Genomic DNA, 24,112 nt, shown 5'->3' with positions numbered 1-24,112 from the left:
TAAAAGAAATACTAGATATTACAGTAAATATAAATGAAAAACTTGAAATTATGAAATGTAGTGGAGTAAAAAATTATGATAATATGCTTTAGAATGTATGTTTTCCAAAGAAAAACACTGATAAAATAGAAATACTTAAAAATATACTTTTGTGTAGAAAGTACAAATACTTAAAGGAACTGTATGTAGGATTGTGGCCAAAACTGGTATTGCAATCGCAAAACTTGTGGCTAAAACTGGTACTGCAATCACACAACTGGTGGCCAATACACAAAATGACAACATAAACATCAGTTAAGGGCTGCAACTCCACTATTTTAAATGACAATATCCTGGCCGGACCACTGTTGTGAGTGATATAAGTATTTGAAATGAAAATGATTTCTTAATGTCTAGTGACATATCAGGGCCATTTTATGATTAAATTATATAAATTTCTGGTAACACTTTATTTCGATAGTCCACTTTAGACATTTTACTAATTATAAGTAACTTTGCAACTACTTATCAACTACACTTTATTGCGATGATATCTCAACAGACATTCAACTGTCTATAAGTATCTTTGCAGGTGCATGTCAACTTATTCCACTAACCCAAACCTCTTCCCTAACCCCAACCCTTACAGTCTACTAATACTCTAATGACAGTTTGTTGACCTATAGTTGCAAATTATTGAAAGTTAGTTGACATGTAGTTGCAAAGTTATTTATAGTTAGTAGAATGTCTAAAGTGGACTATCAAAATAAAGTGTAACCAAATTTCTTACATACTGTTCCTTTAAGTAGTGTCCGCCTCTGCTCTCGATTCATCAAAAAATAAAAATATTCCGTTATTACACTTTTATTTTGAAGACAAAATCACTAAAGATTAAGAAATTAGATGTGTTTGACTTCACACGCCGCGGAATAGTCTGATTTCAAATTGCTCTCACGGTACTCTATAGCCGCTATAAAAATAATCTGGCTGCGGCCGCGGGCCAGATTTTATTGCTGATGGGCTACTTTTGGACCGCTGGCCGCTTGTTGCCAACCCCTGCTCTAGTTGATATACAGTAACTGAGGCCCAAAAAGGCCTTATACACCTGATATTTGCTTTTGTGTAGAGATGCCATGGGTCTTAATTAAAAATGTTTTGTTAATGTGTCAAACGTCAAGAGCTTTTCACTGTGTCTACTGCAATCAGTCAACTGCAGCCAACCAAATAATCAAAACAATGCACAATGCAAGGTTTGTGTGTGTGCATGCATATTTGAAGCACAGTTGTTTGTATTATTGAATCAGCTCTTTAATTGTAATTATGGACAAACCACTGAGCACCCGAGCAGAAAATAAGAGTTTTTTTTCCCTCAGAATTGTCAATTGAAAAGCAGTATTAATTGCTCATCTGTTTTTTTTTTCATTTTATTTTCAAAGGAAAGGTTAATTAGAAGTATAATGCAAGGTAGTGGTTAAGAATAAGATGGTCTTCACCCCTAATTCTTTCCCGATGCAATGCTACACTCTGCATGAAGTACAACTGGTAATTAGCATCACAATTATTTCTAACCTTTGAAACATAAAATTTGAATTAATTCTGATGTGTTTATGACACCCAGTGCACTGTGACACAGTAGGGGTTAAATTAAATAACAAATTAATATACGGGAATGTACTTTTGTGTGTAAACGTATTATTTGGTTCTTGGGCAAATACAGAATATTAAACATTCTTTTACTAATGTCAATATTCTGACATGACCAAAACCTTATACCTGAATAGAAAAGTCAAATCAGACCAAAAGGTTATGCGACTTGTGAAATATATCAGCATAAATCGTTGTTTTAACCTTTCTGTAATGTTAAGGCACTAGCACATTACAGCTTTGCAGAAAGAGATATAGAGGGCAGTATTTCATGGCTACCTAACTGTTGAAAATTGCATCATCCTAAAAATTGGTTTAATTTGTTTTACAAAAATCTATGTTATATTGTATAATTTCTTCCTAAATTGTTATTAGTTTGGAAAAGGCTGATTTTGTCTATTTAAGGCTAAGAACATGCTGTACAACCCATTTTAAAAACAAAAAGAGCAAAGGCAGGGAAACATGGCTGTCTGCTACTGTATAAAATTATAGCACAATTACAGTTATGAGTGTTTATTAAACACCGACACAACATCTGTCACACTTACACATTTACATGTTAGATGAAATAGGTCATTTGAAAACTTTTGTTCTTATTATGGAATGAAAAAAGAAATAATGGTGTTTATTTGTGGATGTGGGAGTATAGGGTGAAGTTATTGGCAAGTGCTTACAAATGTGGAAAAAAATATATATATAAATATATATTTCTTTGTGCACATTTAATCTTACTTCAAAATGATGTACAGTGGAGTCCAAAAGTTTAAGACCATTTAATGTTTTAGTAACCAATTAGCTTAAAATTGAAAATTCTGATATTAAAGGGGTGGTTCAATGGTATTGCATGCATTCTGACTTATTAACACAGTTATAGAGTTGTTTCCTCATGCTAAACGTAGGCAAAGTGTCAAAAAAGCAGTTGGATGTGTTACAGAGTATTTCTGTGCCGAATGCACTTCGCCAGGGTTCGTACAAGTTTTTGAAAGTTTTTTTTTCAATTACAGTTCCAACTGACGTTTCAGGTTTTTTTTATACGTACCACTTCTTTATAATATGGGCACTTCCCCCGGAAAACCCCGCCCACCCGTCAATCAGCGGGAGACGCTAGAACTTTCAAACATCATATCACGCGAGATAGCTTTGTTTAATTTCAAAACTCAACAATGGCACGAAAGAAGAAGTGTGTTTTTGGATGTTAGGAGAAGAAATCCAGCTTTATGAAAACAATGGATATAGTTTATTATCCGGGGTAGCAGCAGAGTTTTACGTGTGTGTTTGATGCGCTGGATTTTTACAACCGGGTCATGAGTTGCATGCGGTAAGTAAGACTTCTGTTTTATGTTGGAAATAGGCTTGTGCATATTATATAAATGACACGAACATGTAGTGAATCATAAGTTAAACAGTGTTGTATTGTTGCATGACTCGTACTCGCTCCTCCCGTGGTAGTAACTCCTCCTTCTTCATTTTTTGTACGTTATCGGAAAGATTCAGTAAAGCTAATCTTTCTTTTATAAATCTGATTAAACTAAAGACTCTTCGGGGATATAAAGGATGTCATACTACTCTATAGGTACTCCAGATTAACATCAGAAATGCAGAAACAGCATGTGTTACGTGAGCTTTAAGTGAATTATTAATTGTTATTCAAATTCCCTTAAATTATTATAATAATATAATTTGTAATAAAAACAAATGATGAGCTTAAATGCAAAAGGCGCTAAATGCCACCTCTAAAATTAGATAATAATATGCCACTAAAAATGAGATGATAATATTTAAATGATATTTAGATCAAATCCGCATAATTCCGTCGTCAGGCCATTTAGAAATACTGCTTTGTTGGCAGAATCGATTAGGAGTCTGATAAAAATATTGACTTATTTACAAGAAAACATGTCAGATGCACTGCGAGGGTTTTGCATCCAAGCTCAAATGTAATTGTATCAAATAAGAAAACAAAGTTAATAGAATAACCGTCGCTTGCAGTCATGTTTTTTTTTTTTTTTTTTGGACTGCATGTTTGCAAAAGAATTAAATTGTTCCTGCATTTGAGGGAAACTACAGTGGATTAGCTCAAAGTCATCACAATATTTAATGACAACCAGTGGATGAAATGTAGTGTGAAGGAAATCTGGATTACTCACCAGATAGAGGCAATACAGCAGAACAGATAGCATTTAATCCTTTTGTGAGAACTAGTGTTTAACATAGTCCTCAATTAAGACTATGTTGAGACCTTAATGGGCTCAAAAGTGAGCAAGCTTTTAAAAGCTGCTATGTAACAGATTCAATCACACTAATGCGGAAATGGTTGTATTGCCATTATCCAAAAGAATGAGCTCTATATTGTGCCGCAATGTGCCTAGCTGTCAACAAAGCTATGGACCATTGTTGGCTACAGTAAACATTAAGTTATTCAAAGGATTATAATTGGAGCAAAGTTATAGCATGTCTTTATACTTGCCTGCAGTATTATTGCTGAGTGAGACAGCCTGCAATCATCCCCAAAAGTCAGTTATTGAATGCATCATGGATTATGTTATAAATTATAAAGTACTATGAATTATACACATGGCTGAAGAAAGATAATGAAAGGTTAATTTATGATTCACTGACCTTTAGAAAGATATCAGTTCACAAATAAATAATATGTAGTAGTCCAACAGTAACCATATCAAGTTTTGTTAAACCACACTATTTGTTTCTAGGCTTATATGAGGTCCAGCTCTACTGAACTGCACTCATCCCTATTCATTCATCATTGTTCATACTATTGATCAGTGTTTTATTTTAAGCCCTTTGTTATTCTTTAATCTCTCTGTCTATTTCTGGTATGGTATGCTGTGTATGGCCTGTCTACACAGCAACAATTTTAATTGTAATGTTGAAAGTTTATGCGATTTTGCTGTTTGTTTACATGACAATGTCTTTTTGGGTTCTTTAAAAAATGCAAACTTTTGAAGATGTTTTCAAAGTGCAAGTTTTTAATAACGACGTCTTGTCGTTTCTGTGTAAACCATGCAAACGGGAATCTGTGATAATGGTGATGTCATGTGCACATGTTAATTCAGTCTAAAGGCACGATTATATCCAAAGCAACAATGGTACATGTGTGTGTGTGCTGCTCAAGATACTGACTTTATTGACATTAAACAAAGTTGTCAAAATTTTGGCACCCTTTAGCCCAGAGTCACTTGAAGAAATAAAATAAAACTTATCGTCCATCTTAACGAAACTGCTTGATGCTTTTACCATCTTGATTATTTGTATTTATTTCTCTTTAGAAAAATGCTTATATGCGAAGACTTGTTTACAGGCCTGGCATACGTAATACAACGTATTCAGTCATCTTTGCAGATCAGTGTGAACGCAGATCGCAGGATTGATATGTTGTGATTTTTTTAATAAGCACAGTAAAAAGTCATTTCAGTTTTTTACTACATCGTTGTCTTGTAAACATAGCCCTAGGCTTGTGTATTACTACAAATGCTTCTCGTATTGGTTTATATTGTAAATGGGTTTTCTTTTACATATCTTTTCGGTTGTAGTTTGTTTTACCATTTCTTTATTTTGAGTTGGTATGGCTTCATATACTTTAACACTTAGAAAGAAAATGGATTCTGTCAAGCTGTGCACTGTGTTTGGCAAAAAAAACACTCAGCAGGAGGGATACAAAAATTGGACTGCCAGTTAAATCCGAAATAGGACAAGAATATTGAGTTTAAAAGTTTTTTAGGAACCCTATGGAAGGAAAGGAAGGATCAAGACTATGTCAATAATATGCAGTTATATAAAACTATTCCAAAGGGCCAGTTCACACAGTAATGGCCCTTTAATGTGTAAATTTGATGTTTAGCATACATTCAAGGGATGGTTTATCCAAAAATGTTCTGAAATTTGTTCTGAAAAACACGAAGTAAGATATTTGTATGTAGTAACCAAATCGATCATGAGTCCCATTCACTTACATAGTCGGAAAAATTATACTAACATTCATAGTAGATTAGGTAGAACATATTGTGTAGCTTCCAGACTAACCAGTCAGCAAGAGATGCTGTTGTGCGTCCATGTAAACCCCTCTGAGCCACCCAGTGGGACTTGATTCCTGGCATTTCTTTAAACACAGGGAGGCAAATCAGTTCCTCATGTCTTGCGCCTTGGGTGGAAAGTAGGACATAGTTTTTATTGGACGGCAAAGTTAAGAAGTGCTTGAGGAAGAATGCATCCTGAATAATGCATGTGTAGTTATCTGCAACAGACGCGATCATTTACATTACATTCAAGATCCCACTTAAAAGACTAGCTTTTATTTGTTTGTGTTTCTGCGCTCAAGGTTGTGTTTATACTGTTATCTAAAAAAAAAAAACGGAAAAAACAACAGCGTGCTATTGATTTAACAATATCTCGTATGTAACATCCCAATTAGATTTTCTGCACAACAACACGGAATCTGATTACATTTTTTGGTAATGAAATCAATACTGCATGATTCATGTGACAGCACTTACTTCCCCAGATGCAAGTTAATATGGCCTTTGACTGAAGCTAATGAAAAAAACTTTCCATGGACTTTTGACATTAAAATCCATGCCAATACTTGTCAAAAGAATTAATATTCTATTGAGGACATCTTAAGATTTACAGCCGGTTTAAATCAGGAGAGGAAACAGAGGAGTGAAAAAGTGAGAAAGTTACAAAGAGATGAACAAAGAAAAAAATCAGACAGAGAGGACAGTTTGAGGTTTTACTTCAGAAGACTCTGCCACAGGTTAAAATGGCCCAGTAATCGCTGCATGGAGTCCTCCCATCAGGGGAACATCCATTTTTATTTTCATCACATGCAAAAAGCACCTCGGGCAACATCAGCTGCTGGTCTATAACTCTGACATGTGGAGATTTGAGACTGGTTAATTTGGCTCACCTAGTTCAACCGCTCTCTCTGTGTTCAATGAGAACTCCTCTGCTGTCTGCCGGTACAGTATTGAAATGTAAATTAGGTTTGTTTATTTGTACACCTATAAAGCAGATCTCCGCCCTCTGAAGAACGGTAGAATTAGGGCAAAAAACAACAATAGTGAAAAAATATTTATTAAAACATAGAATAAAAAGATTTGAAAAACTAAAACAAGTACATTGTTGTATACCTAGCAAATGTATTCTTTAACTCTTTCGCAGCCATTGACGAGATAATTTGCCAATTGAGAGAAAACGCTTCCCTGCCAATGACGAGAATTTCCGGCTTTCCGCAATACCGCTATTATCCACCAGGATCATACATCAGACTTATACAACCCGGAAGTAGCGCCTCATGTGAAAGAGAAAGAACTCTGTGTATGTTTTAAAGATCGCTCTGCATCTGATCTCTTTCAAAAGTCCTTCACAAAAATGGAATTATCTTAGCTTTTTGCTCAAAAATTTGTGTTTTTGAAGAATCCTACCCATATTTGAGAGGTGATAAAAAGAGAACTAATGAAGGTAGGATGAAACTTTTTTTTTTGAAAGCAGAGGGTCAGTTCTTTCATTTGATATATTGTTTGTTTATATATTTAAATAAGAACATTAAGAAATGTGTAATATTTCAATCAAATAATTAATTGACCAAAATAATAAAAACTTCATTTACTTCAATATTTGTTTTACCCTCCTCTGCACTCTCAGTAATAAAGGTACAATAGTTGTCACTGGAGCGGTTCCCATTCAAAAAGTACACCTTTCTAACTAAAGGGTGCAGCTTAGTACCTCAAAGGTGCATATTGGTACTTCAAAGATCAAATAATCAAAGATTGAATAAGAATCAATTAGACTTAAAATAAGGCATCTGGATTGTTCGTTATTAAATAGAAAATGGTCACATAACACACATCTGAAATGTTTAAAAGTGAATCTGTAGCTTTTATTCACATGAATAATAATGATAATATTGATAACATGAGGGATTTATAAGTTTCACTGTTAAGCACTGATAAACTCCTTGATGGAAATGTCAAGTGTTCTGTGATGCAAGAAAATAAGAGAGAATGGGAAATGTCAAGACAAAAAACTTGGTTATGAAATCTAAAATAAAAATTGGAATAAAACAAAATCTAAGGTTATTTGTGTCAATTAGAAAATTAAGTTAAATAGAAAAGCATTACAGCCAAATCATGCTTAACATGTCCAACTAATTGTGAGCAATGTAAGGACAATAGACTGTACTCGCAGAGAGGGTAAAATAATGTTCACTTAATGACCACATTAAAGGATAGTTTGTGTATAAAGACCACTAATGAAGTTGGTTGAAAGATGTTTACATTATGTGGAGTGCTTTATTACCTTTATGTGAATAAAACTGCGTTGCAATTATGTACACAAATCAAGACAGATCAAATTATAAATGCAAGTATAAAAAAATACATATCAATTAGAGGATGCAAAACAGGACTTTTTTTAAGATAGAAACGGTACTTGAATAGTGGTCTGTCTCTTAACAGTGTTGCCAGAGGAAGGATGGAAACAGTACTTGTGAATGTGGTGGTTAGAGTTCAAGATGATGGATTTGTCTGACTGTAACAACAAATAGTCTCGCTGACTAATGGTAACGCACAGCGTATAATCCCCCTGTGGCACTGCAGGTAATATGTGTTGCTATCATATAAATAACAATTATTGAGTTATATGGCGCAACTGCAAGATTAAAAATGTTATATTGGTCAAATGTTAACACATAGACCTTGAGAATCACTTTGCATGTTTGTTTTAATGTAGTTGATTCTACATTACCTAATGTTAACAGCTATAACTAATGATTTTAAACTTGAGCACACTGAGCACTGTAGGCATATTTCTGACAGCAGAAATGTCTTTCTTTTTATTGATTTGGGTGTTGATTTGCAATACTTCTGTTTGCAATACACACATACTGTGTACACACACACACACACACGCACGCACACACACACACATATATATACAGGCCTGTGAGTGAGATTCTCTTCAGAACTCAATTGCATTAGAGTCAATAAACATGCTGGGTCACATTCCTTATCTCCAATCCAGTTTCATCTCGGTGTGTATTTATTTTTATTTCCTCTTTGTGCTTAGGGCCTAAAAGTCTCTGCCTCAGACGTGGTCTTCATATTTATCATCTCCTCTCACTCAGACAACAGCTACATTGAGCCATAGGTGTTTTAATGGACTGTAGCAATGAAACTAAGTGATTAGGAGTGTGAAATTAATAATTATCCCTCTGGTTCTCTTGTCACCAATGTAGACAACTTGCATACAGATTATGGGAGCATAAGCTGGGTCCAAACTCGCTATATAGTGCACTATATTGGGTATCAGTCATGTACACTTGTCAATTTTCTACAAATTCCAAATTGAACCAGGATTCCATGTATAGCATCCTGAGTTAAAACTGTTCCCAATCCAGACAGTTTTACTTAAACTCTCACCAATCCATTAAATGGACATTCTCTTTTTACCTACAGGGGGCATTTTACTGCTGTTCTTCTGCATATCTCTTACTTCCTGCAATCAGGCTTCTTTGAATTTACAGGTAACCTTTGTCAGGACAGTCAAGTTACAGCTGTTTAGAGACTGTTAAAACAACTCAACAGCTTATTACGCAAACTTTCCTAGGGTAATAAATACAATAAATTGCAGCTTTTTTAAAGATTTCCATAAAGGCCTTTTAACACGTATTTTTTGTGTTAAAATGTTACAGGCAGTAAAGGGCACTTCATTACACTACCATGTCCCAAAATATTCTGGATCAGCTTTGCTAATGTAAATTAGCATGAGAACCCCATCAATCAGCCCTACAATCAATTAAACTCGGACTCCTAGAGAAGATTGGATAATTTTAATAGCAATTGTGATACAAGAATGAACATATTGTAGTGATACAAGAATCCATAAGTATAGCTACCTGGAAAGCTATGTTTGTATGTATAATCGAAATAATGAGATAATAATGAGAACAGTTCTGTTAAAAGTAAGTTATAAACTGTTTAAAGCTAATATTTCAGTATATAAAGTATTTTGAAGGCACAATGTGTAAATATTTATGTACATTTTGGGGTGGTTTCCTGGACCAGGATTAGCTTTATCCAGGACTAGGCCATAGTTTAATTAGGAAACATAACTAGTTTTAACAAACATGCCTTACTAAAAACATTACCTATGTGCATTTTGAGGTAAAACAAAGGGCACTGGTGTATTTTAAGCTATGTCATTGCAAGTTGTTTTCAGTTTGGAGAGCTCTTAAAAGTGTTTAAGTCTAGGACTAGTCTAATCCCTGTCCGGGAATTTTCCATAATGTATATAATGTATAATGTTTGAATTCAGAGAATATACTGTTTTAAATCTCTCTTTAAGGGCCCTATTTTAACAATTTAAGCACATTGTCTAAAGCACACAGCGCACAGTCTAAAAGGGCGTGTCCGAATCCACTTTTGATAATTTAACGACAGGAAAAATGGTTTGTGCGGCAAGCTCACCACCTAAAAGTGTTGTTCCTATTCACGTAATGAGCTAGTTTTTTGCTCATTACTCCGATTTCGCGTGGCATGTAAACACCTTAACCGGCTTTCTCACGTTTTTTCCATGTGCACATGTATCCGCATGTGAAAGATAAACGTCACACACGGAAGTAAGCGCAAAGTATAAAATTTTCCGCTTGGCTAAAGCAGTTGGCAGAGAAACTGTTAAAATAGAAGCTCATGTTACATTTACAGGTTCTGCAGACCCGAGAAGAGATACAACAGTACAGCTTAAGACAGACTTTTTGAATGATTATTATGTACTATAGGTGGTGAGGTCACTGCCTGCGAGAAAACTGATAATTCATCAAGTCCCATGTAAACGCAGTTGTCTGCATAGCGGCTTACTGATTTGCATGAAACAGTTTTCTATAATAAGCAGTTTTTTGATAGTTATCCGCTTATTCTGTGCATGTAAACATACTGATTGACTTTAGTTAGTCAATGGTGTAGTCTATTTTAGTTGCCTCAAAATAGCAACATGCCAACAATGTGCCTGAACACACCTCGTTTTCAGACCAGAACACCCATGGGCGCAAAATTGGGCACAAATGCATTTGCTATTTAAAAAATGTGGCACTAAATGTGAAAATGATAATTGTGCCTGTTTGAAACTAGCAAAAAACACTTGCATTGGGGTGCATTGCGGTGCATTGCGCTGAGTGGGTGAACGTGATTTCACCAAGTAAGATGTGATCCTGGATCAACACCATTGTTAGTCCTGGATCAACATTTTCATTAACCAATCAGATTGCAGGATTAAGATTAGTGTGCATGTTAGATTTAGGTTTAGGATTGGGTTAGGGGCTTTTAAGAAATACTCCTCAAACTATTATTTCACACTAATTTGAGGGTTTAAAAATGGTTAGGGTTTGAGTTAAGGGTAGGTTGGGGTATCTTTGATTAAAAAGTTGATCCAGGATCACATCTTACTTGGTGAAATCACGGCGACCGCGCCGAGTGTATGATTGGGCCCTTAGTGCCACAAAACTAAAAGTGTACCTACAGTATAGGGTGATCTATAAATTTGCATTATTTTTTATTTGAATGTTAGTTGGAGAAATGCTGTGTAATTCTGTTACGTCCGTGTAGGTGTGTCTTTGTTGTTGTGTCTCTCTCTCTCTCTCTCTCTCCGCTGTCTCTCTCTCCAGATACACCCAGTTTCCCGATTGGACCATCAACATGTCAATCATTGCAGTATATAAATGACGTCACATCAGGTTCCACCAATCTCCATTCTCCCACAGTTTTAAAAAGGACGCCACTTCAAACGCGCGTCAGTCATTTGCGGCTCATGTACTGTATTTACTGTACAATTATACACCCTTCTGTTACTGTGTACTGTCTGTTACGCTTGTTATATTTACCCCGCCTGTGTATGTCAGTTCATTCTCGTTTTTCGTTATCTCATTTATCCCGTTGTTTTGTCCTGAATGTTCTGGCGTTTCGTTTTCCCCGTGCCGGGGAAAGGCGGACAGGTAAGATTGTCGCGCGACATACATTGTGCACACGTAGGGAATTATTAATTCTGTATTAGACACACTAGTTTAGGAGTGAGTGCCACCCTTGTATGTTTTTCCCCGACTTTTAGCTAGCTAGTGTAGTTTAGTTAGGGCGTGTATACGCTGAAGACCTTTTGTTTTATTTTTATTTTCTTTAGATTAGTTTAGAGGTCTTTAAAAATAGTTAGCTTCGTTTTGTTTTGTTTCTTTCGTTGATTTAGCACCACTCTCGTCCCCTTTCCTTTGGTTCTGTGTTTTGTGTTCTACCCTTGTAAATATTGTAAATATTATTTTTGCTACTCTCATTTTTGTTTTCTTCTTATTATTATTATCATTATTATAATTATTATTATTCACGCTTTTGTCACTTTGTTCACTGGTTCACATTTAATAAATAATTTTCAGTTTATTCCCGTGTCTGTCTCCTGCCATCCAAACACACACACACCCAAAAAGGAAAAGCTTTTCAAATAAAATGTTACATCCCTCACCCTAGACAGCCTTGGGTCGTAACATTTATTGGGGGCTCGTCCGGGATAATTAAAAATTGATAATCCATATAAATTTTTGAAAATTTTTCTTTTTCCTGGGTGTGCGTGCTTGGTGGCGGACGACTTTGTGTTAGCGGTCTGCTTTTGGCCTGCGGTTGGCGGCCTGTTTGTTATGCCGCGCTGCGTGTTTGTGTGGGTGTGGTGTGTAACAGTCATGGCATTGTTTAATTTGCAAGCCTTTATTGGTAATCCTACAGCAGAACAAGTTGAATTATGTAGGAAAAAGGAGTTGGAATCCATAGCAGAGCATTACAATATTTCTTTGGGCAAACAAATGCTTAAAAAGGAAATCAAACGTAAAATTCTACAAGGTTTGGTTGAACTTGATGTTCTTCCTGTGATAAGTGCTGAGGGTGGTAAGACCGGTGGGAAGGTTGATGTTGGTGGTGATTCTGTTGGCCATTCTAACACTGACGATGAGGTGGACGAACGGGTTGGAGCTGTGGGTGGCGCGACGGCGGAGGCCGATGCGAAACCTGGCTTGTCACCCTTCGATCCATTTTCACCGGTGTCCACGGACTCGAGGATAGATGCCCGATTAAAAGTCCGTTTGGCCCGCCTACAAATAGAGGCACAAGAAAAAGCTCAGGCACGCCAGGCTGAGTTGGAAATGCGTCTGGAAGTGCGCAGGCTCGAGATCGAGGCCGAAAAGCAGGTGAAGCTGCGGCAGCTCGAGCTGGAAGCGATGAAGGTCGCCGCCGGCTCGGCTGCGCATCCAACGCCCGCACAGGTCTCAAATGTTCCTCCACCGGTTAACCCGTCCTCAGTTGCTTTTGATGTAAGTAAACAAATTGCATTAGTACCACAATTCAGAGAGTCGGAGGTGGATACTTATTTTAGCGCTTTTGAGCGTATTGCCTCCTCCCTTTGTTGGCCCAAAGAAGTTTGGCCTCTGTTATTACAATGTAAATTTGTTGGAAAAGCTCAGGAGGTTTGTTCTGCATTATCGTTAGAGGATAGTTTGGTGTATGACTCGGTAAAGGCTGCTGTTCTTAGAGCATACGAGCTTGTTCCTGAAGCTTACAGACAAAGGTTTAGAAACCATAAAAAGAATTCTACCCAAACTTTTGTTGAGTTTGCCAGGGAGAAAGGAAATTTATTTGACAAATGGTGTGCAGCTAGTAAAGTGGATGACTTTGACTCGTTAAGAGAACTTGTGTTGCTGGAAGAATTTAAAGGGTGTCTTCCCGAGCGTGTTGTGGTTTACCTTAATGAACAAAAAGTAACTTCATTGTCTCACGCCGCTGTTCTGTCGGATGAATTTGTGCTTACGCACAAAGGGGTTTTCTCCTCTGCCCGTAGCGAGAAAATTCCTCCGGTGCCGACTCATTCTCAGTCAGCTCGTCCCAAGACTAGCTCCCCTCAGCCAAAAGAGATTAGAGAGTGTTTCTACTGTCACAAACAAGGGCATATTATAGCTGATTGTTTAACGCTTAAACGTAAGCAGCAAAACCAGCCTAAAGGTGTAGGTTTTGTTAAAACACTTAAAAAATCACATACGCTAAACGAAGTCATTGATGATAATTATTTACCTTTTGTTCTGAAGGGGTTAATTTCCTTAACTGGAAAACCTGGGGAACAAAAAGAAATAAAAATGCTTAGAGATACGGGTGCCCTACAGTCTTTTATTGTAGCGGATGCGTTGCCTTTGAATGAGGAAACTTTTTGTGGGTCAAGTGTAATTGTACAGGGTATTGAAATGGGTTTTGTAAAGGCACCGTTACATCGTGTATATTTGAATAGTGATTTGTGTACCGGTTTTGTGAAAGTGGCTGTGCGACCTTCTCTGCCCATTAAAGGTGTTGACTTTATCCTTGGCAATGACCTCGCTGGAGGAAAAGTTATGCCAATATTAGAAGTGGTCGACAACCCAGATGTGATTTGTCAGGCTGAAGATCTTTCTGGTGATTATTCTGATGTTTTTCCTGCGTGCGCCGTCACTCGCGCTCAGTCACGGAAAAACGGAGAAGCGGTTGAATTGTCAAATTCTTTCTTAGCTCCTCTTTTGGTTGATGACGCTCCGTTAGAAGTTGTTGACTCTCCTAAAAAGAGTCACACTTTGAAAACGGGGACGCCAGGTTTTGGTATCGCAGATTCAGACAAGCTGAAGTTGTCAGTTTCGCGAGCGCAAATAGTGGCCGCTCAAAAAGAAGACAAGACGCTCGCGCCGTGTTTCAACTCTGCTGTCTCGTGTGAACTCGCTAGGGATAAGAAAACTGCTTACTTCATTGACAATGAATTGTTAATGCGTAAATGGTGTTCCACCCCACAGCAGAATTTAGATTGGAATGTTGTGTACCAAATTGTTATTCCTTTACCTTATCGACAGCATGTCTTATTTTTAGCCCATGATCATCAGTTGGCTGGTCATCTTGGTGTAACTAAGACCTACAATAGGATATTAAGACATTTTTTCTGGCCAGGATTAAAGAAAGACGTTGCGAATTACTGTCGTACGTGTCATACCTGCCAATTTGTTGGAAAGCCGAACCAGGTTGTTCCGCCTGCTCCGCTCTCCCCAATTCCAGTGGTGGGAGAGCCGTTTGAGCATGTAATAGTAGATTGTGTTGGACCGTTGCCTAAGACTAAATCAGGTAATCAATTTTTGTTGACTGTCATGTGTGTGGCTACCCGATTTCCTGAAGCCTTTCCATTACGAAAAATTACTGCTCAGGTCATTATCAAAGCATTAACAAAATTCTTTTCAACATTTGGTTTTCCTAAAATTATCCAGACAGACCAAGGCACTAATTTTTTGTCAAAACTTTTCAATCAGGTATTAGAGTCTCTTGCTATAACTCACCGAGTTTCGAGTGCGTATCATCCCCAAAGTCAGGGCGCACTCGAACGCTTCCATCAAACCCTTAAATCCATGTTGCGCAAATATTGCGTGGAAACGGCTCGTGATTGGGATGAGGGTGTCCCTTTAGTTCTGTTTGCCGTGCGTGAAGCTGTTCAGGAGTCCCTCGGATTCAGTCCGGCGGAGCTCGTTTTTGGGCACACCGTCAGAGGTCCTTTGAAACTTTTAAAAGAACAAATCATGTCTACTGAATCGAGTTCAAAAGTTAATATATTGGATTACGTTAGCAAGTTTCGTAGTCGGTTGCATGATGCATGCCTTCTTGCTAAAGAGTCATTGGCCTCTGTTCAGGAGAATATGAAACGCCAGTATGATTTCAAAACAGTTGCCCGTTCATTTTTACCTGGTGACAAAGTGCTAGTACTTCTGCCTGTCACAGGTTCATCACTGTCTGCCCGGTTCTGTGGTCCTTATACAATAGCTAAGAAAATGAGTGAGACAGATTATATGGTTAATACGCCAGATAGGAAACGTCAGTCTCGTGTTTGCCATATAAACATGCTAAAATCTTACCATGACCGTGAGAAACCCCTCGCAGATGCTGCGGATCAGATGAAAAAGCCCACTATCTCTTCCGTAGTTACCGCCGTTGATCTGGGTTCCTCTCGTGGTTGTGTGGGTGATGACGAGGATGGAGTGATGCTTCGCAACACTCCTCAGCAATGTGCGCGGTTACCAAACTCTGAAATAATAAAAGATCTCCCGTCATTCCTTACTCATTTAACTACAGAACAGAGTTCTGACATTATTAAATTGATTTCTGATTTTCCCTGTCTTTTTGGCGATGTTCCCCGACAAACCACGGTTTTGCAGCATGAAATTAATGTAGATGGTGCTCGTCCTATTAAGCAACATGCTTATCGTGTAAATGCAATTAAAAGATCTATTATGCGCCAAGAAGTAAAGTACTTACTAGACAATGGGTTAGCTAAACCAAGCTGTAGCCCGTGGAGTTCTCCGTGTCTTCTGGTTCCCAAACCTGACGGAACGTTCAGGTTTTGCACCGACTACCGTAAGGTCAATGCGGTAACGGTGCCCGACAGTTATCCTCTTCCCCGCATGGAAGACTGTATTGACAATGTTGGATCAGCACATTTTGTTAGTAAATTGGACATGTTAAAAGGTTATTGGCAAGTTCCACTCACCCCTCAAGCTTCTGAAATTTCTGCTTTTGTAACTCCGGATCATCTTCTACAATATTCTGTTTTACCATTCGGTCTTCGTAACGCACCTGCAACGTTTCAACGACTTGTTAATTTGGTGCTTGGTGATGTGCCCAATTGTAGTGCGTATTTAGATGATCTCGTTATTTATTCAATGGATTGGGCTGAACATGTGTGTACGCTAAAAGCAGTGTTTGAGCGCCTTGACAAAGCCTCTTTAACGCTTAATTTAGCTAAGTGTGAATTTGGACAGACTACTGTTACCTATCTTGGTAAGGAAGTGGGTCAGGGTCAAGTTCGCCCTGTTGCGGCCAAGGTCACGGCCATTATGGAATTTCCCGTTCCCACCACCCGCCGTGAGTTGCGCAGGTTTCTGGGCATGGCCGGGTACTATCGAAGTTTCTGCAAAAACTTCTCGACTGTTGTCCAACCTCTCACCTCCTTGCTAAGCCCATCTAAGTCTTTTGTGTGGTCCCCTGAATGTCAATATGCTTACGTTAATGTTAAGGCTTTACTCTGTAATGCTCCTGTGCTTGTAGCACCCGATTGTACTTTACCTTTTAAATTGGAAGTGGATGCCAGTGGTGTTGGTGCTGGAGCTGTTCTCCTTCAGGAGGATAAATCCGGTGTAGACCATCCCATAAGCTATTTTTCACGGAAGTTTAATAAACATCAACTCAATTATTCTACAATAGAGAAAGAAGCTTTGGCCCTTATTCTGGCTTTACAACATTTTGAGGTTTATGTTGGTTCAAATAACTTACCTATTACAGTTTTCACGGATCATAATCCCCTGGTTTTCTTGTCACGCATGTACAATCACAATCAACGTTTAATGCGTTGGTCTTTGTATTTACAAAACTTTAATTTGGAGATTGTGCACAAAAAAGGTAAAGACAATGTTCTAGCCGATGCCCTTTCCAGAGTTTAACCCTCTCATTGTGTGATAGAACAAACACCTGTTTGTTCTTAAGGGAGGGTGTGTTACGTCCGTGTAGGTGTGTCTTTGTTGTTGTGTCTCTCTCTCTCTCTCTCTCTCCGCTGTCTCTCTCTCCAGATACACCCAGTTTCCCGATTGGACCATCAACATGTCAATCATTGCAGTATATAAATGACGTCACATCAGGTTCCACCAATCTCCATTCTCCCACAGTTTTAAAAAGGACGCCACTTCAAACGCGCGTCAGTCATTTGCGGCTCATGTACTGTATTTACTGTACAATTATACACCCTTCTGTTACTGTGTACTGTCTGTTACGCTTGTTATATTTACCCCGCCTGTGTATGTCAGTTCATTCTCGTTTTTCGTTATCTCATTTATCCCGTTGTTTTGTCCTGAATGTTCTGGCGTTTCGTTTTCCCCGTGCCGGGGAAAGGCGGACAGGTAAGATTGTCGCGCGACATACATTGTGCACACGTAGGGAATTATTAATTCTGTATTAGACACACTAGTTTAGGAGTGAGTGCCACCCTTGTATGTTTTTCCCCGACTTTTAGCTAGCTAGTGTAGTTTAGTTAGGGCGTGTATACGCTGAAGACCTTTTGTTTTATTTTTATTTTCTTTAGATTAGTTTAGAGGTCTTTAAAAATAGTTAGCTTCGTTTTGTTTTGTTTCTTTCGTTGATTTAGCACCACTCTCGTCCCCTTTCCTTTGGTTCTGTGTTTTGTGTTCTACCCTTGTAAATATTGTAAATATTATTTTTGCTACTCTCATTTTTGTTTTCTTCTTATTATTATTATCATTATTATAATTATTATTATTCACGCTTTTGTCACTTTGTTCACTGGTTCACATTTAATAAATAATTTTCAGTTTATTCCCGTGTCTGTCTCCTGCCATCCAAACACACACACACCCAAAAAGGAAAAGCTTTTCAAATAAAATGTTACATCCCTCACCCTAGACAGCCTTTGGTCGTAACAAATTCCAGCATAGTTTGTGGGATTGCAGTAATCTGCTGCATCCTTCACAACCCAGCACTGCAGAACCAGTCTTTGAGATATGAAATGGTACACAAAGCGCTCAGTGCAGATTTAATATTTGCACAATTCCTTTAGTGAACCGCACGCTTAAACAATGCAGACAAAGTGTACAAATAAATGAGGTGGCACAATTCATTCTTGGTGCATTTCCCCCGAGTCTCTTGACTAATAGAAACGTACGGGAAATTCACTGAGAATGAATTGTGTGTTTGTGACTCAGTCTTTGGAGAAATTGAGAGAGCTATGAATGGTACTTTATAAGATGACTTATTAAGGTAAGAGAACTAAAAGATGGAATTTACTGAGATCCCACATGCTTTGTTGACTTTGTTATTATCTAAATTGTCAAGACTATAAAATGGAATGAATGTTAATGATTTGTTTGTAATTTGCTTTAAGAAATCTCATTCATAGTCCTCATATTGAGCTATTTCTTTTTGTCAAACTCACTCACACCACAGCCACTGTACAGTACAAAAGTATAGCACTTTTTTGCAACCCCGATGATTAATCACACAGTTCAGCAAAAGTGCTACATAGGATGTTTACGCAGTCAAAATGTGACGTTAATGTTTCATAGGCAGCAGCTATGCACTAACTCTAGATCCCCACTAACCACCAACCCAGAAATCCCTCCACTCGCCTACTCTGTAACTCCCTATGGCTTCAGAAAGTCAGGCTAGGGTTAATAGAATGGCCTTACTTGTAAAGAGGGAAATAGGTGGTGTGTGTGTGTGTGTGTGTGTGTGTGTGTGTGTGCGTGTGTTGTGGGCTTTCACACAGTACACTTATAGGCAAACTGTAAATTAGCCTTCCTCTACTGCACCAAGATTAAATAATTTGCTGTCTGTACCATTTGAGGAACTTTTTTTAAAGTAATTATTGTTCAATCGGGTCAATTTATATTGTGCTGAGTGGACTGGGAGTTAGTACTGCAATACTGACAGCTCAAGTAAATGAGACCACTGGACAAGCAAATCAAAGTGTGATAAATGGAACATTTGCTTTTTAAATATCCTGTTAGTGTGGCAACTCCATATATATACTGCAGTGTAAGCCGTAAAGATCTACAAATGAGATGGGGTCACTGGTTATATTGATTCTACCCTCTCTTTGTCCTCTTTGTTTTTGCTTCACGTGGCCTTATCCAAAGTAGCCAGTCTACAGTCAACGCTACTAGTAACGAAATTTGAGACCCACATGAAAAGAAAGAATTTTGAGTGATGTGCTGTACTGCAGTACTGTTTTTTTACTTGCTCTATATTGTGTACTGGACAACAGAGTTTCTGAAATATGATCAAACTGTAAATGTTTTGGAGAAATAGGACAGATAAAATGGTTCATTATTGCTTAATTTTCTTTTAATTGGTTTGTTTATTTGCTTATTAAATTTAATTGTTTTATAGCAAACAAATTTTGTTAAAGTTCAAGAATGGATTTTGTTTCCTCTCACACATAAAAATCTATAAAGCTTTCTGAATAAATATTAGTTGTGCTTTGTTATGGTTTCTAAAAATTAACAGATATCCAAAGTGAGACCTCTCACCACTGTGAAAAAAATGAGCTTTAACTCAATTTCCTTTCTGGTCACATTCAGTTCTGTCGTCCAATGCTAGCGTTGCTACGCTAATGCACAATGTTCTCGCATCGTGTTACCTGTATTTTGGCTCATTTGCATTTGATACACATTTGCTGTCCTATGCTGATCTGCCAAGCTTGCACCTTGGCATTAAAGCCTGATCCAGCGTCCTGTTTCTCCTTGCCAAAATCATTATGATGTACAATGAGAGCACTTCTTTCTTGTGCAGGAAAGTCTAAAGGGAAGGATGAGAAATTGTGATTTCATTTGACAAAATGCATATTATAGAGCCTGAATTGTCTAGAGCAGAAGTTTCAAATTCCTGTGTATTGCATACAGGTCACAGAGTATTTTAAGCACCCGTAATGGGACTAATTAATGGCTAGAAAATATGTTTTAAAGATTTAAATGCACTATAAAAAGGCACCTTTAATAGAATCCCTCTATGACCTCTCATAACTCACTTCATGGGGTCACAACCTTAAGAGTGAGAACCTCTGGTCTAGACATCTGAGTGAGCTTATGTCTGCCACTAAGCATGATCTTAATTGAGCATGGTCCTTATTGTTTCTTTTCCTCTTAATTCGTTTAGTGTGATTTATTGGTGATGGTCTGCCTGAGAAGAATTTGTTCTAACATTATGTAAATCCCTAGGCTGCACAAGTGATCCAGACAGGAGTTTGCTTTGCAGGCCCCCAGAGGCCACTATCACAGCTTAAACTCTACAGTCAGGCAGAAGGGGTCCAAGTTTGCATGTAAATAAACAAGTACACACATATGCATACAACATCAAGCCTTTTTTTAATTGCATTGACATACTGTACCTATAGCACAGATGGTTTGCTGACATGCATTAAAGGCATGGTATCTGATTTGATCCAGGAACATTTTTAGTTATGTGTCACAAGTCGGGGTGGACCCAGATGTAAATAAGGTCACGCCCCTTTTTCCACCTCGAGGAGATTCCCAAAGCCACCCCAATGACCAGACACACAAGGTAGGCATAAATTAAAATGTATTTTATTTAGGGCTGTCAATAGATTAAAAAAATTAATCTAGATTAATCGCATGATTTCATGAGTTAACTGCGATTAATCGCAAATTAATCGCACATTTTTATCCATTCTAAATTTACCCTAATTTAACACTTTTCAGGTTTTTAATATTCTAATCATATATACATATATAGATGCTTTATGCAAATGTATGTTAACAACAGCCTGTTTACATTTTAACAGAATCACCAGCCATTGTTTTGTATATGAATTTTCCTTTCAGAAGATTTTTCTTTCTCCATTTTTGTTTGCTGCTGCATCATTATTGACCTGTGCTGGCAAGTTGAGTCGGAATTGGCAAATTTAAAAAAAATAGTTGTTCATATTTTGACATTCTCTATTAAAACATAGAACAATGCATGATTTGTTGAAATATAACAAAATATGACAGAACTACACGTGTTTGAAGTTGAAAGAGTCAAATTACCACAAAAATGTCCACATCCATACATTATATTACCACATCAATACCTTAAAATCACTGGTAAAACTAATAGATTTAGCACACACAAAGCAAAAACATCATCAATGTATGTTCAACTTTTTTTCCTTTTGTTTGATTGACATTGAGACAGACTGCTTAAAATCTAAGTGATCTAATATAATGTTAGACATCAGATATTTTTACCCAACAGTTAACCAAACATTTACTTAAAACATAACAGATTATAGAGCCTACCTGCGTGAATTCTTATCAAAACAGATATTTGTAAAACTGTAATTCTGTGTAGATGTCTATATATCCGGGTCGCGCACTCGCGCGTCTGTGTGCACGCGCTTCAGATATCAGTCAGTCAGCGTGAGGGGATCGCTTTTGAGTCTTGTCGCTCTTAATAACTCTTTAACATTAATCAGGTACCGAACTTTATCTCTCTTAATGACTATTTTAACATCAAGCAAGTCCTGCAGTCTATTTTCTAAGTCATGCATAAAAGCAAAACCAAATGAATTGAGACGCATTTTTGTATTAGATTAAGCATTAGGAGGACGGTAACGTTACACCTCTCAGACGTATAAATAAAGATCATATCAGATGTCCAACGAGCATTTAGAGCATTGGATTTGGTAGACAATTTATAATGTTCTTATTTCTATGAAAACCTTTTACTCATTTAGAGAGAGTCACATTTGTCTGCGTCTCTGTTCATTCAACTATGGGCTGGACCAAGGGTCAAACAGAAATTGCGCGTTGCGTTAATCTCCGTTAATAAAATTAGTGGCGTTAAAATGAATTTGCGTTAACGCGTTATTAACGCGTTAATTTTGACAGCCCTAATTTTATTTAATTTACTTAAAAAAATAATAAATAGGGCAGGGAAAAGGGGGAACTTAAAATAACGGCCCCTCTAGGCTCTCTCCACAGCTCGGTTTCTCAGGGTTCACGCTGGCTCTCTCTCTATTCCTCCACAGACAGCAGCTGGGACACAAAGGCACAGTGCATCGTTCTCAATTAGTTCTCTCACTTCGTCGCTGATTACAGCTTCTGGTACGTATGGTTCTCCTTCACAACGGGTCTCCTTAGAGCTCACACTGTTTCTCTCTCTCTTCCTCCACAGACGACAGCTGGGACACAAAGGCACAGTGAATCGTTCTCCGTTAGTTCTCTCACCTCGTCGCTGATTACAGCCTCTGGTACGTATGGTTCTCCTTCACAACGGGTCTCCTTAGAGCTCACACTAGTTCTCTCTCTCTTCCTCCACAGACGACAGCTGGGACACAAAGGCACAGTGAATCGTTCTCAGTTAGTCCTCTCACCTCGTCGCTGATTACAGCTTCTGGTACGTATGGTTCTCCTTCACAACGGGTCTCCTTAGAGCTCACACTGTTTCTCTCTCTCTTTCTCCGCAGACGACAGCTTTCTTCCCTGTTGATGGACAGACTGAACAGGTTATGCTATATTCTCTCAGGGTAGCGGACTCACGATAACGGCTAGGCGTACTGCATCGACCGGCGGTGGTTTCCAAGATAGCGCCGGGGGCCAAACCCTCTCGGCTGACTCGTTGGTTCAACAGAGGGGCAAGAGTGTCACGCCGTCACACCGGGTCGAGCGCTGCCCTTTCCTCGACGCCCGTTGGCAATCGAAAAACCGGACCGGGGCGCCCCTTTGTAGAGACCTCGGGGCAGCGGATCTCCTTCGCCTCTGACTCTGTGATGATAAACAGTACACGGGTAAAGTAGCAATGAAACTGGTAATACTCACACCGCCAGTCGTACAGATCTTCACCGCCACTCCTAACACAAGTCCGCCAAGCGTCTGGCTACGAAAGTACTTCAGGAACTACTCCGTAATTTCTAGGGCTGAAACACACTCACAGCATAATCGTACACAGGGTCATTCTAGGATCCGTTTTCCTCTTCAGCGCCCCTAGCGAGTGACTGGAGGCGGGGTACGTCTGACACGACACAGCAATCTCACTGCAATATACACAGCACCACTTCAAAGTGAAATTTCTACATCCAAGACTCACCCACCACGCTCAGTGCACACAATAGACGCCCGTCTTCCTTCGCCTCGCTCTGGGCAAGAATGTGGAGATGGTAACACGGCCTAGCAGTTGTTTTCCGTCACTGTGGCTGTCTCACACAAAGAATCCTGTGGCTCACCCACCACGCTGACTCAGGGGCAGGGCCACCCACTCTCGCTGGAAGACGCTTAAAAGATATCCAGGTCAAGTACATACAAGGTACATTCAATGAATGAATTCGTTTACTCACAACTGCGGTGCTTCGGTTATCTCACGCTTCCTTAGGTTAACTTCTCCTTACGAGGATTCCAGCTACACAGATAACAGTTTCTTCAGTCGTCAATACCACCACTACACAGATGGGTACTCACGATAGCACGTTCCTTCTTCTTTCACTTCATTCATACAAGGTCAGTCTCCGTTTACTTTCCAACCCGTAAGGTCTTCAATGTCTGCATCAGCCGAAATCCCACGATGCACAAAGAGAGAGAGAGCAAGTCCAACAATCCGACTGGCGTACCCGGTGAGTTTAACTCGGCGCTACAGCACACACCAACACTGGTCATAACAACAACGACTTCGGGGTGCTCCTTTTTAAAGATCCACGGCCTGCCTTCCTTTCGCCTCCTGTGGCTCTGTCCTCTTTCCAGTCGCTTAGCGATCCCCGGATCAGCAGAGCCTTCGGGCTCTTCAAAAGGTGCGTGTCTTTGTTTGCCTTTGGCAAAGGAGCTTCCCCCGTGTCAGCCGCCGCTCGTGTACATCGCTCTCGTGTCAATCGCTTCTCTCTCTGTATGTCAGCAGAGCTA

At 38.7% G+C, this 24,112-nt stretch overlaps 1 long non-coding RNA gene across 5 annotated transcripts; it reads right to left on the bottom strand.

The window, feature by feature from the left end:
- Window positions 1-14,930: 14,930 nt before the first annotated feature.
- LOC129426352 (uncharacterized) lies at window positions 14,931-17,116 on the bottom strand. Of its 5 annotated transcripts, none has more exons than XR_012360001.1 (5): window positions 16,782-17,116; window positions 16,489-16,700; window positions 15,975-16,292; window positions 15,405-15,743; window positions 14,931-15,223 (listed from the first exon to the last, which is right to left on the bottom strand). It is a non-coding gene; the product is annotated as an uncharacterized lncRNA (long non-coding RNA). The 5 variants fall into 5 exon arrangements; XR_012360003.1 differs by having other exon boundaries at window positions 14,931-15,482; window positions 15,575-15,743; XR_012360002.1 differs by having other exon boundaries at window positions 14,931-15,743; window positions 15,975-16,128; window positions 16,207-16,292.
- Between the last annotated feature and the right edge of the window lie 6,996 nt (window positions 17,117-24,112).

The sequence above is a fragment of the Misgurnus anguillicaudatus genome, chromosome 21, assembly GCF_027580225.2.
Source record: "Misgurnus anguillicaudatus chromosome 21, ASM2758022v2, whole genome shotgun sequence".
In the NCBI taxonomy this organism is placed as follows: domain Eukaryota; kingdom Metazoa; phylum Chordata; class Actinopteri; order Cypriniformes; family Cobitidae; genus Misgurnus; species Misgurnus anguillicaudatus.
Note: the sequence above shows the minus strand (reverse complement) of the source record. Positions and strands in the feature narration are given on the sequence as shown.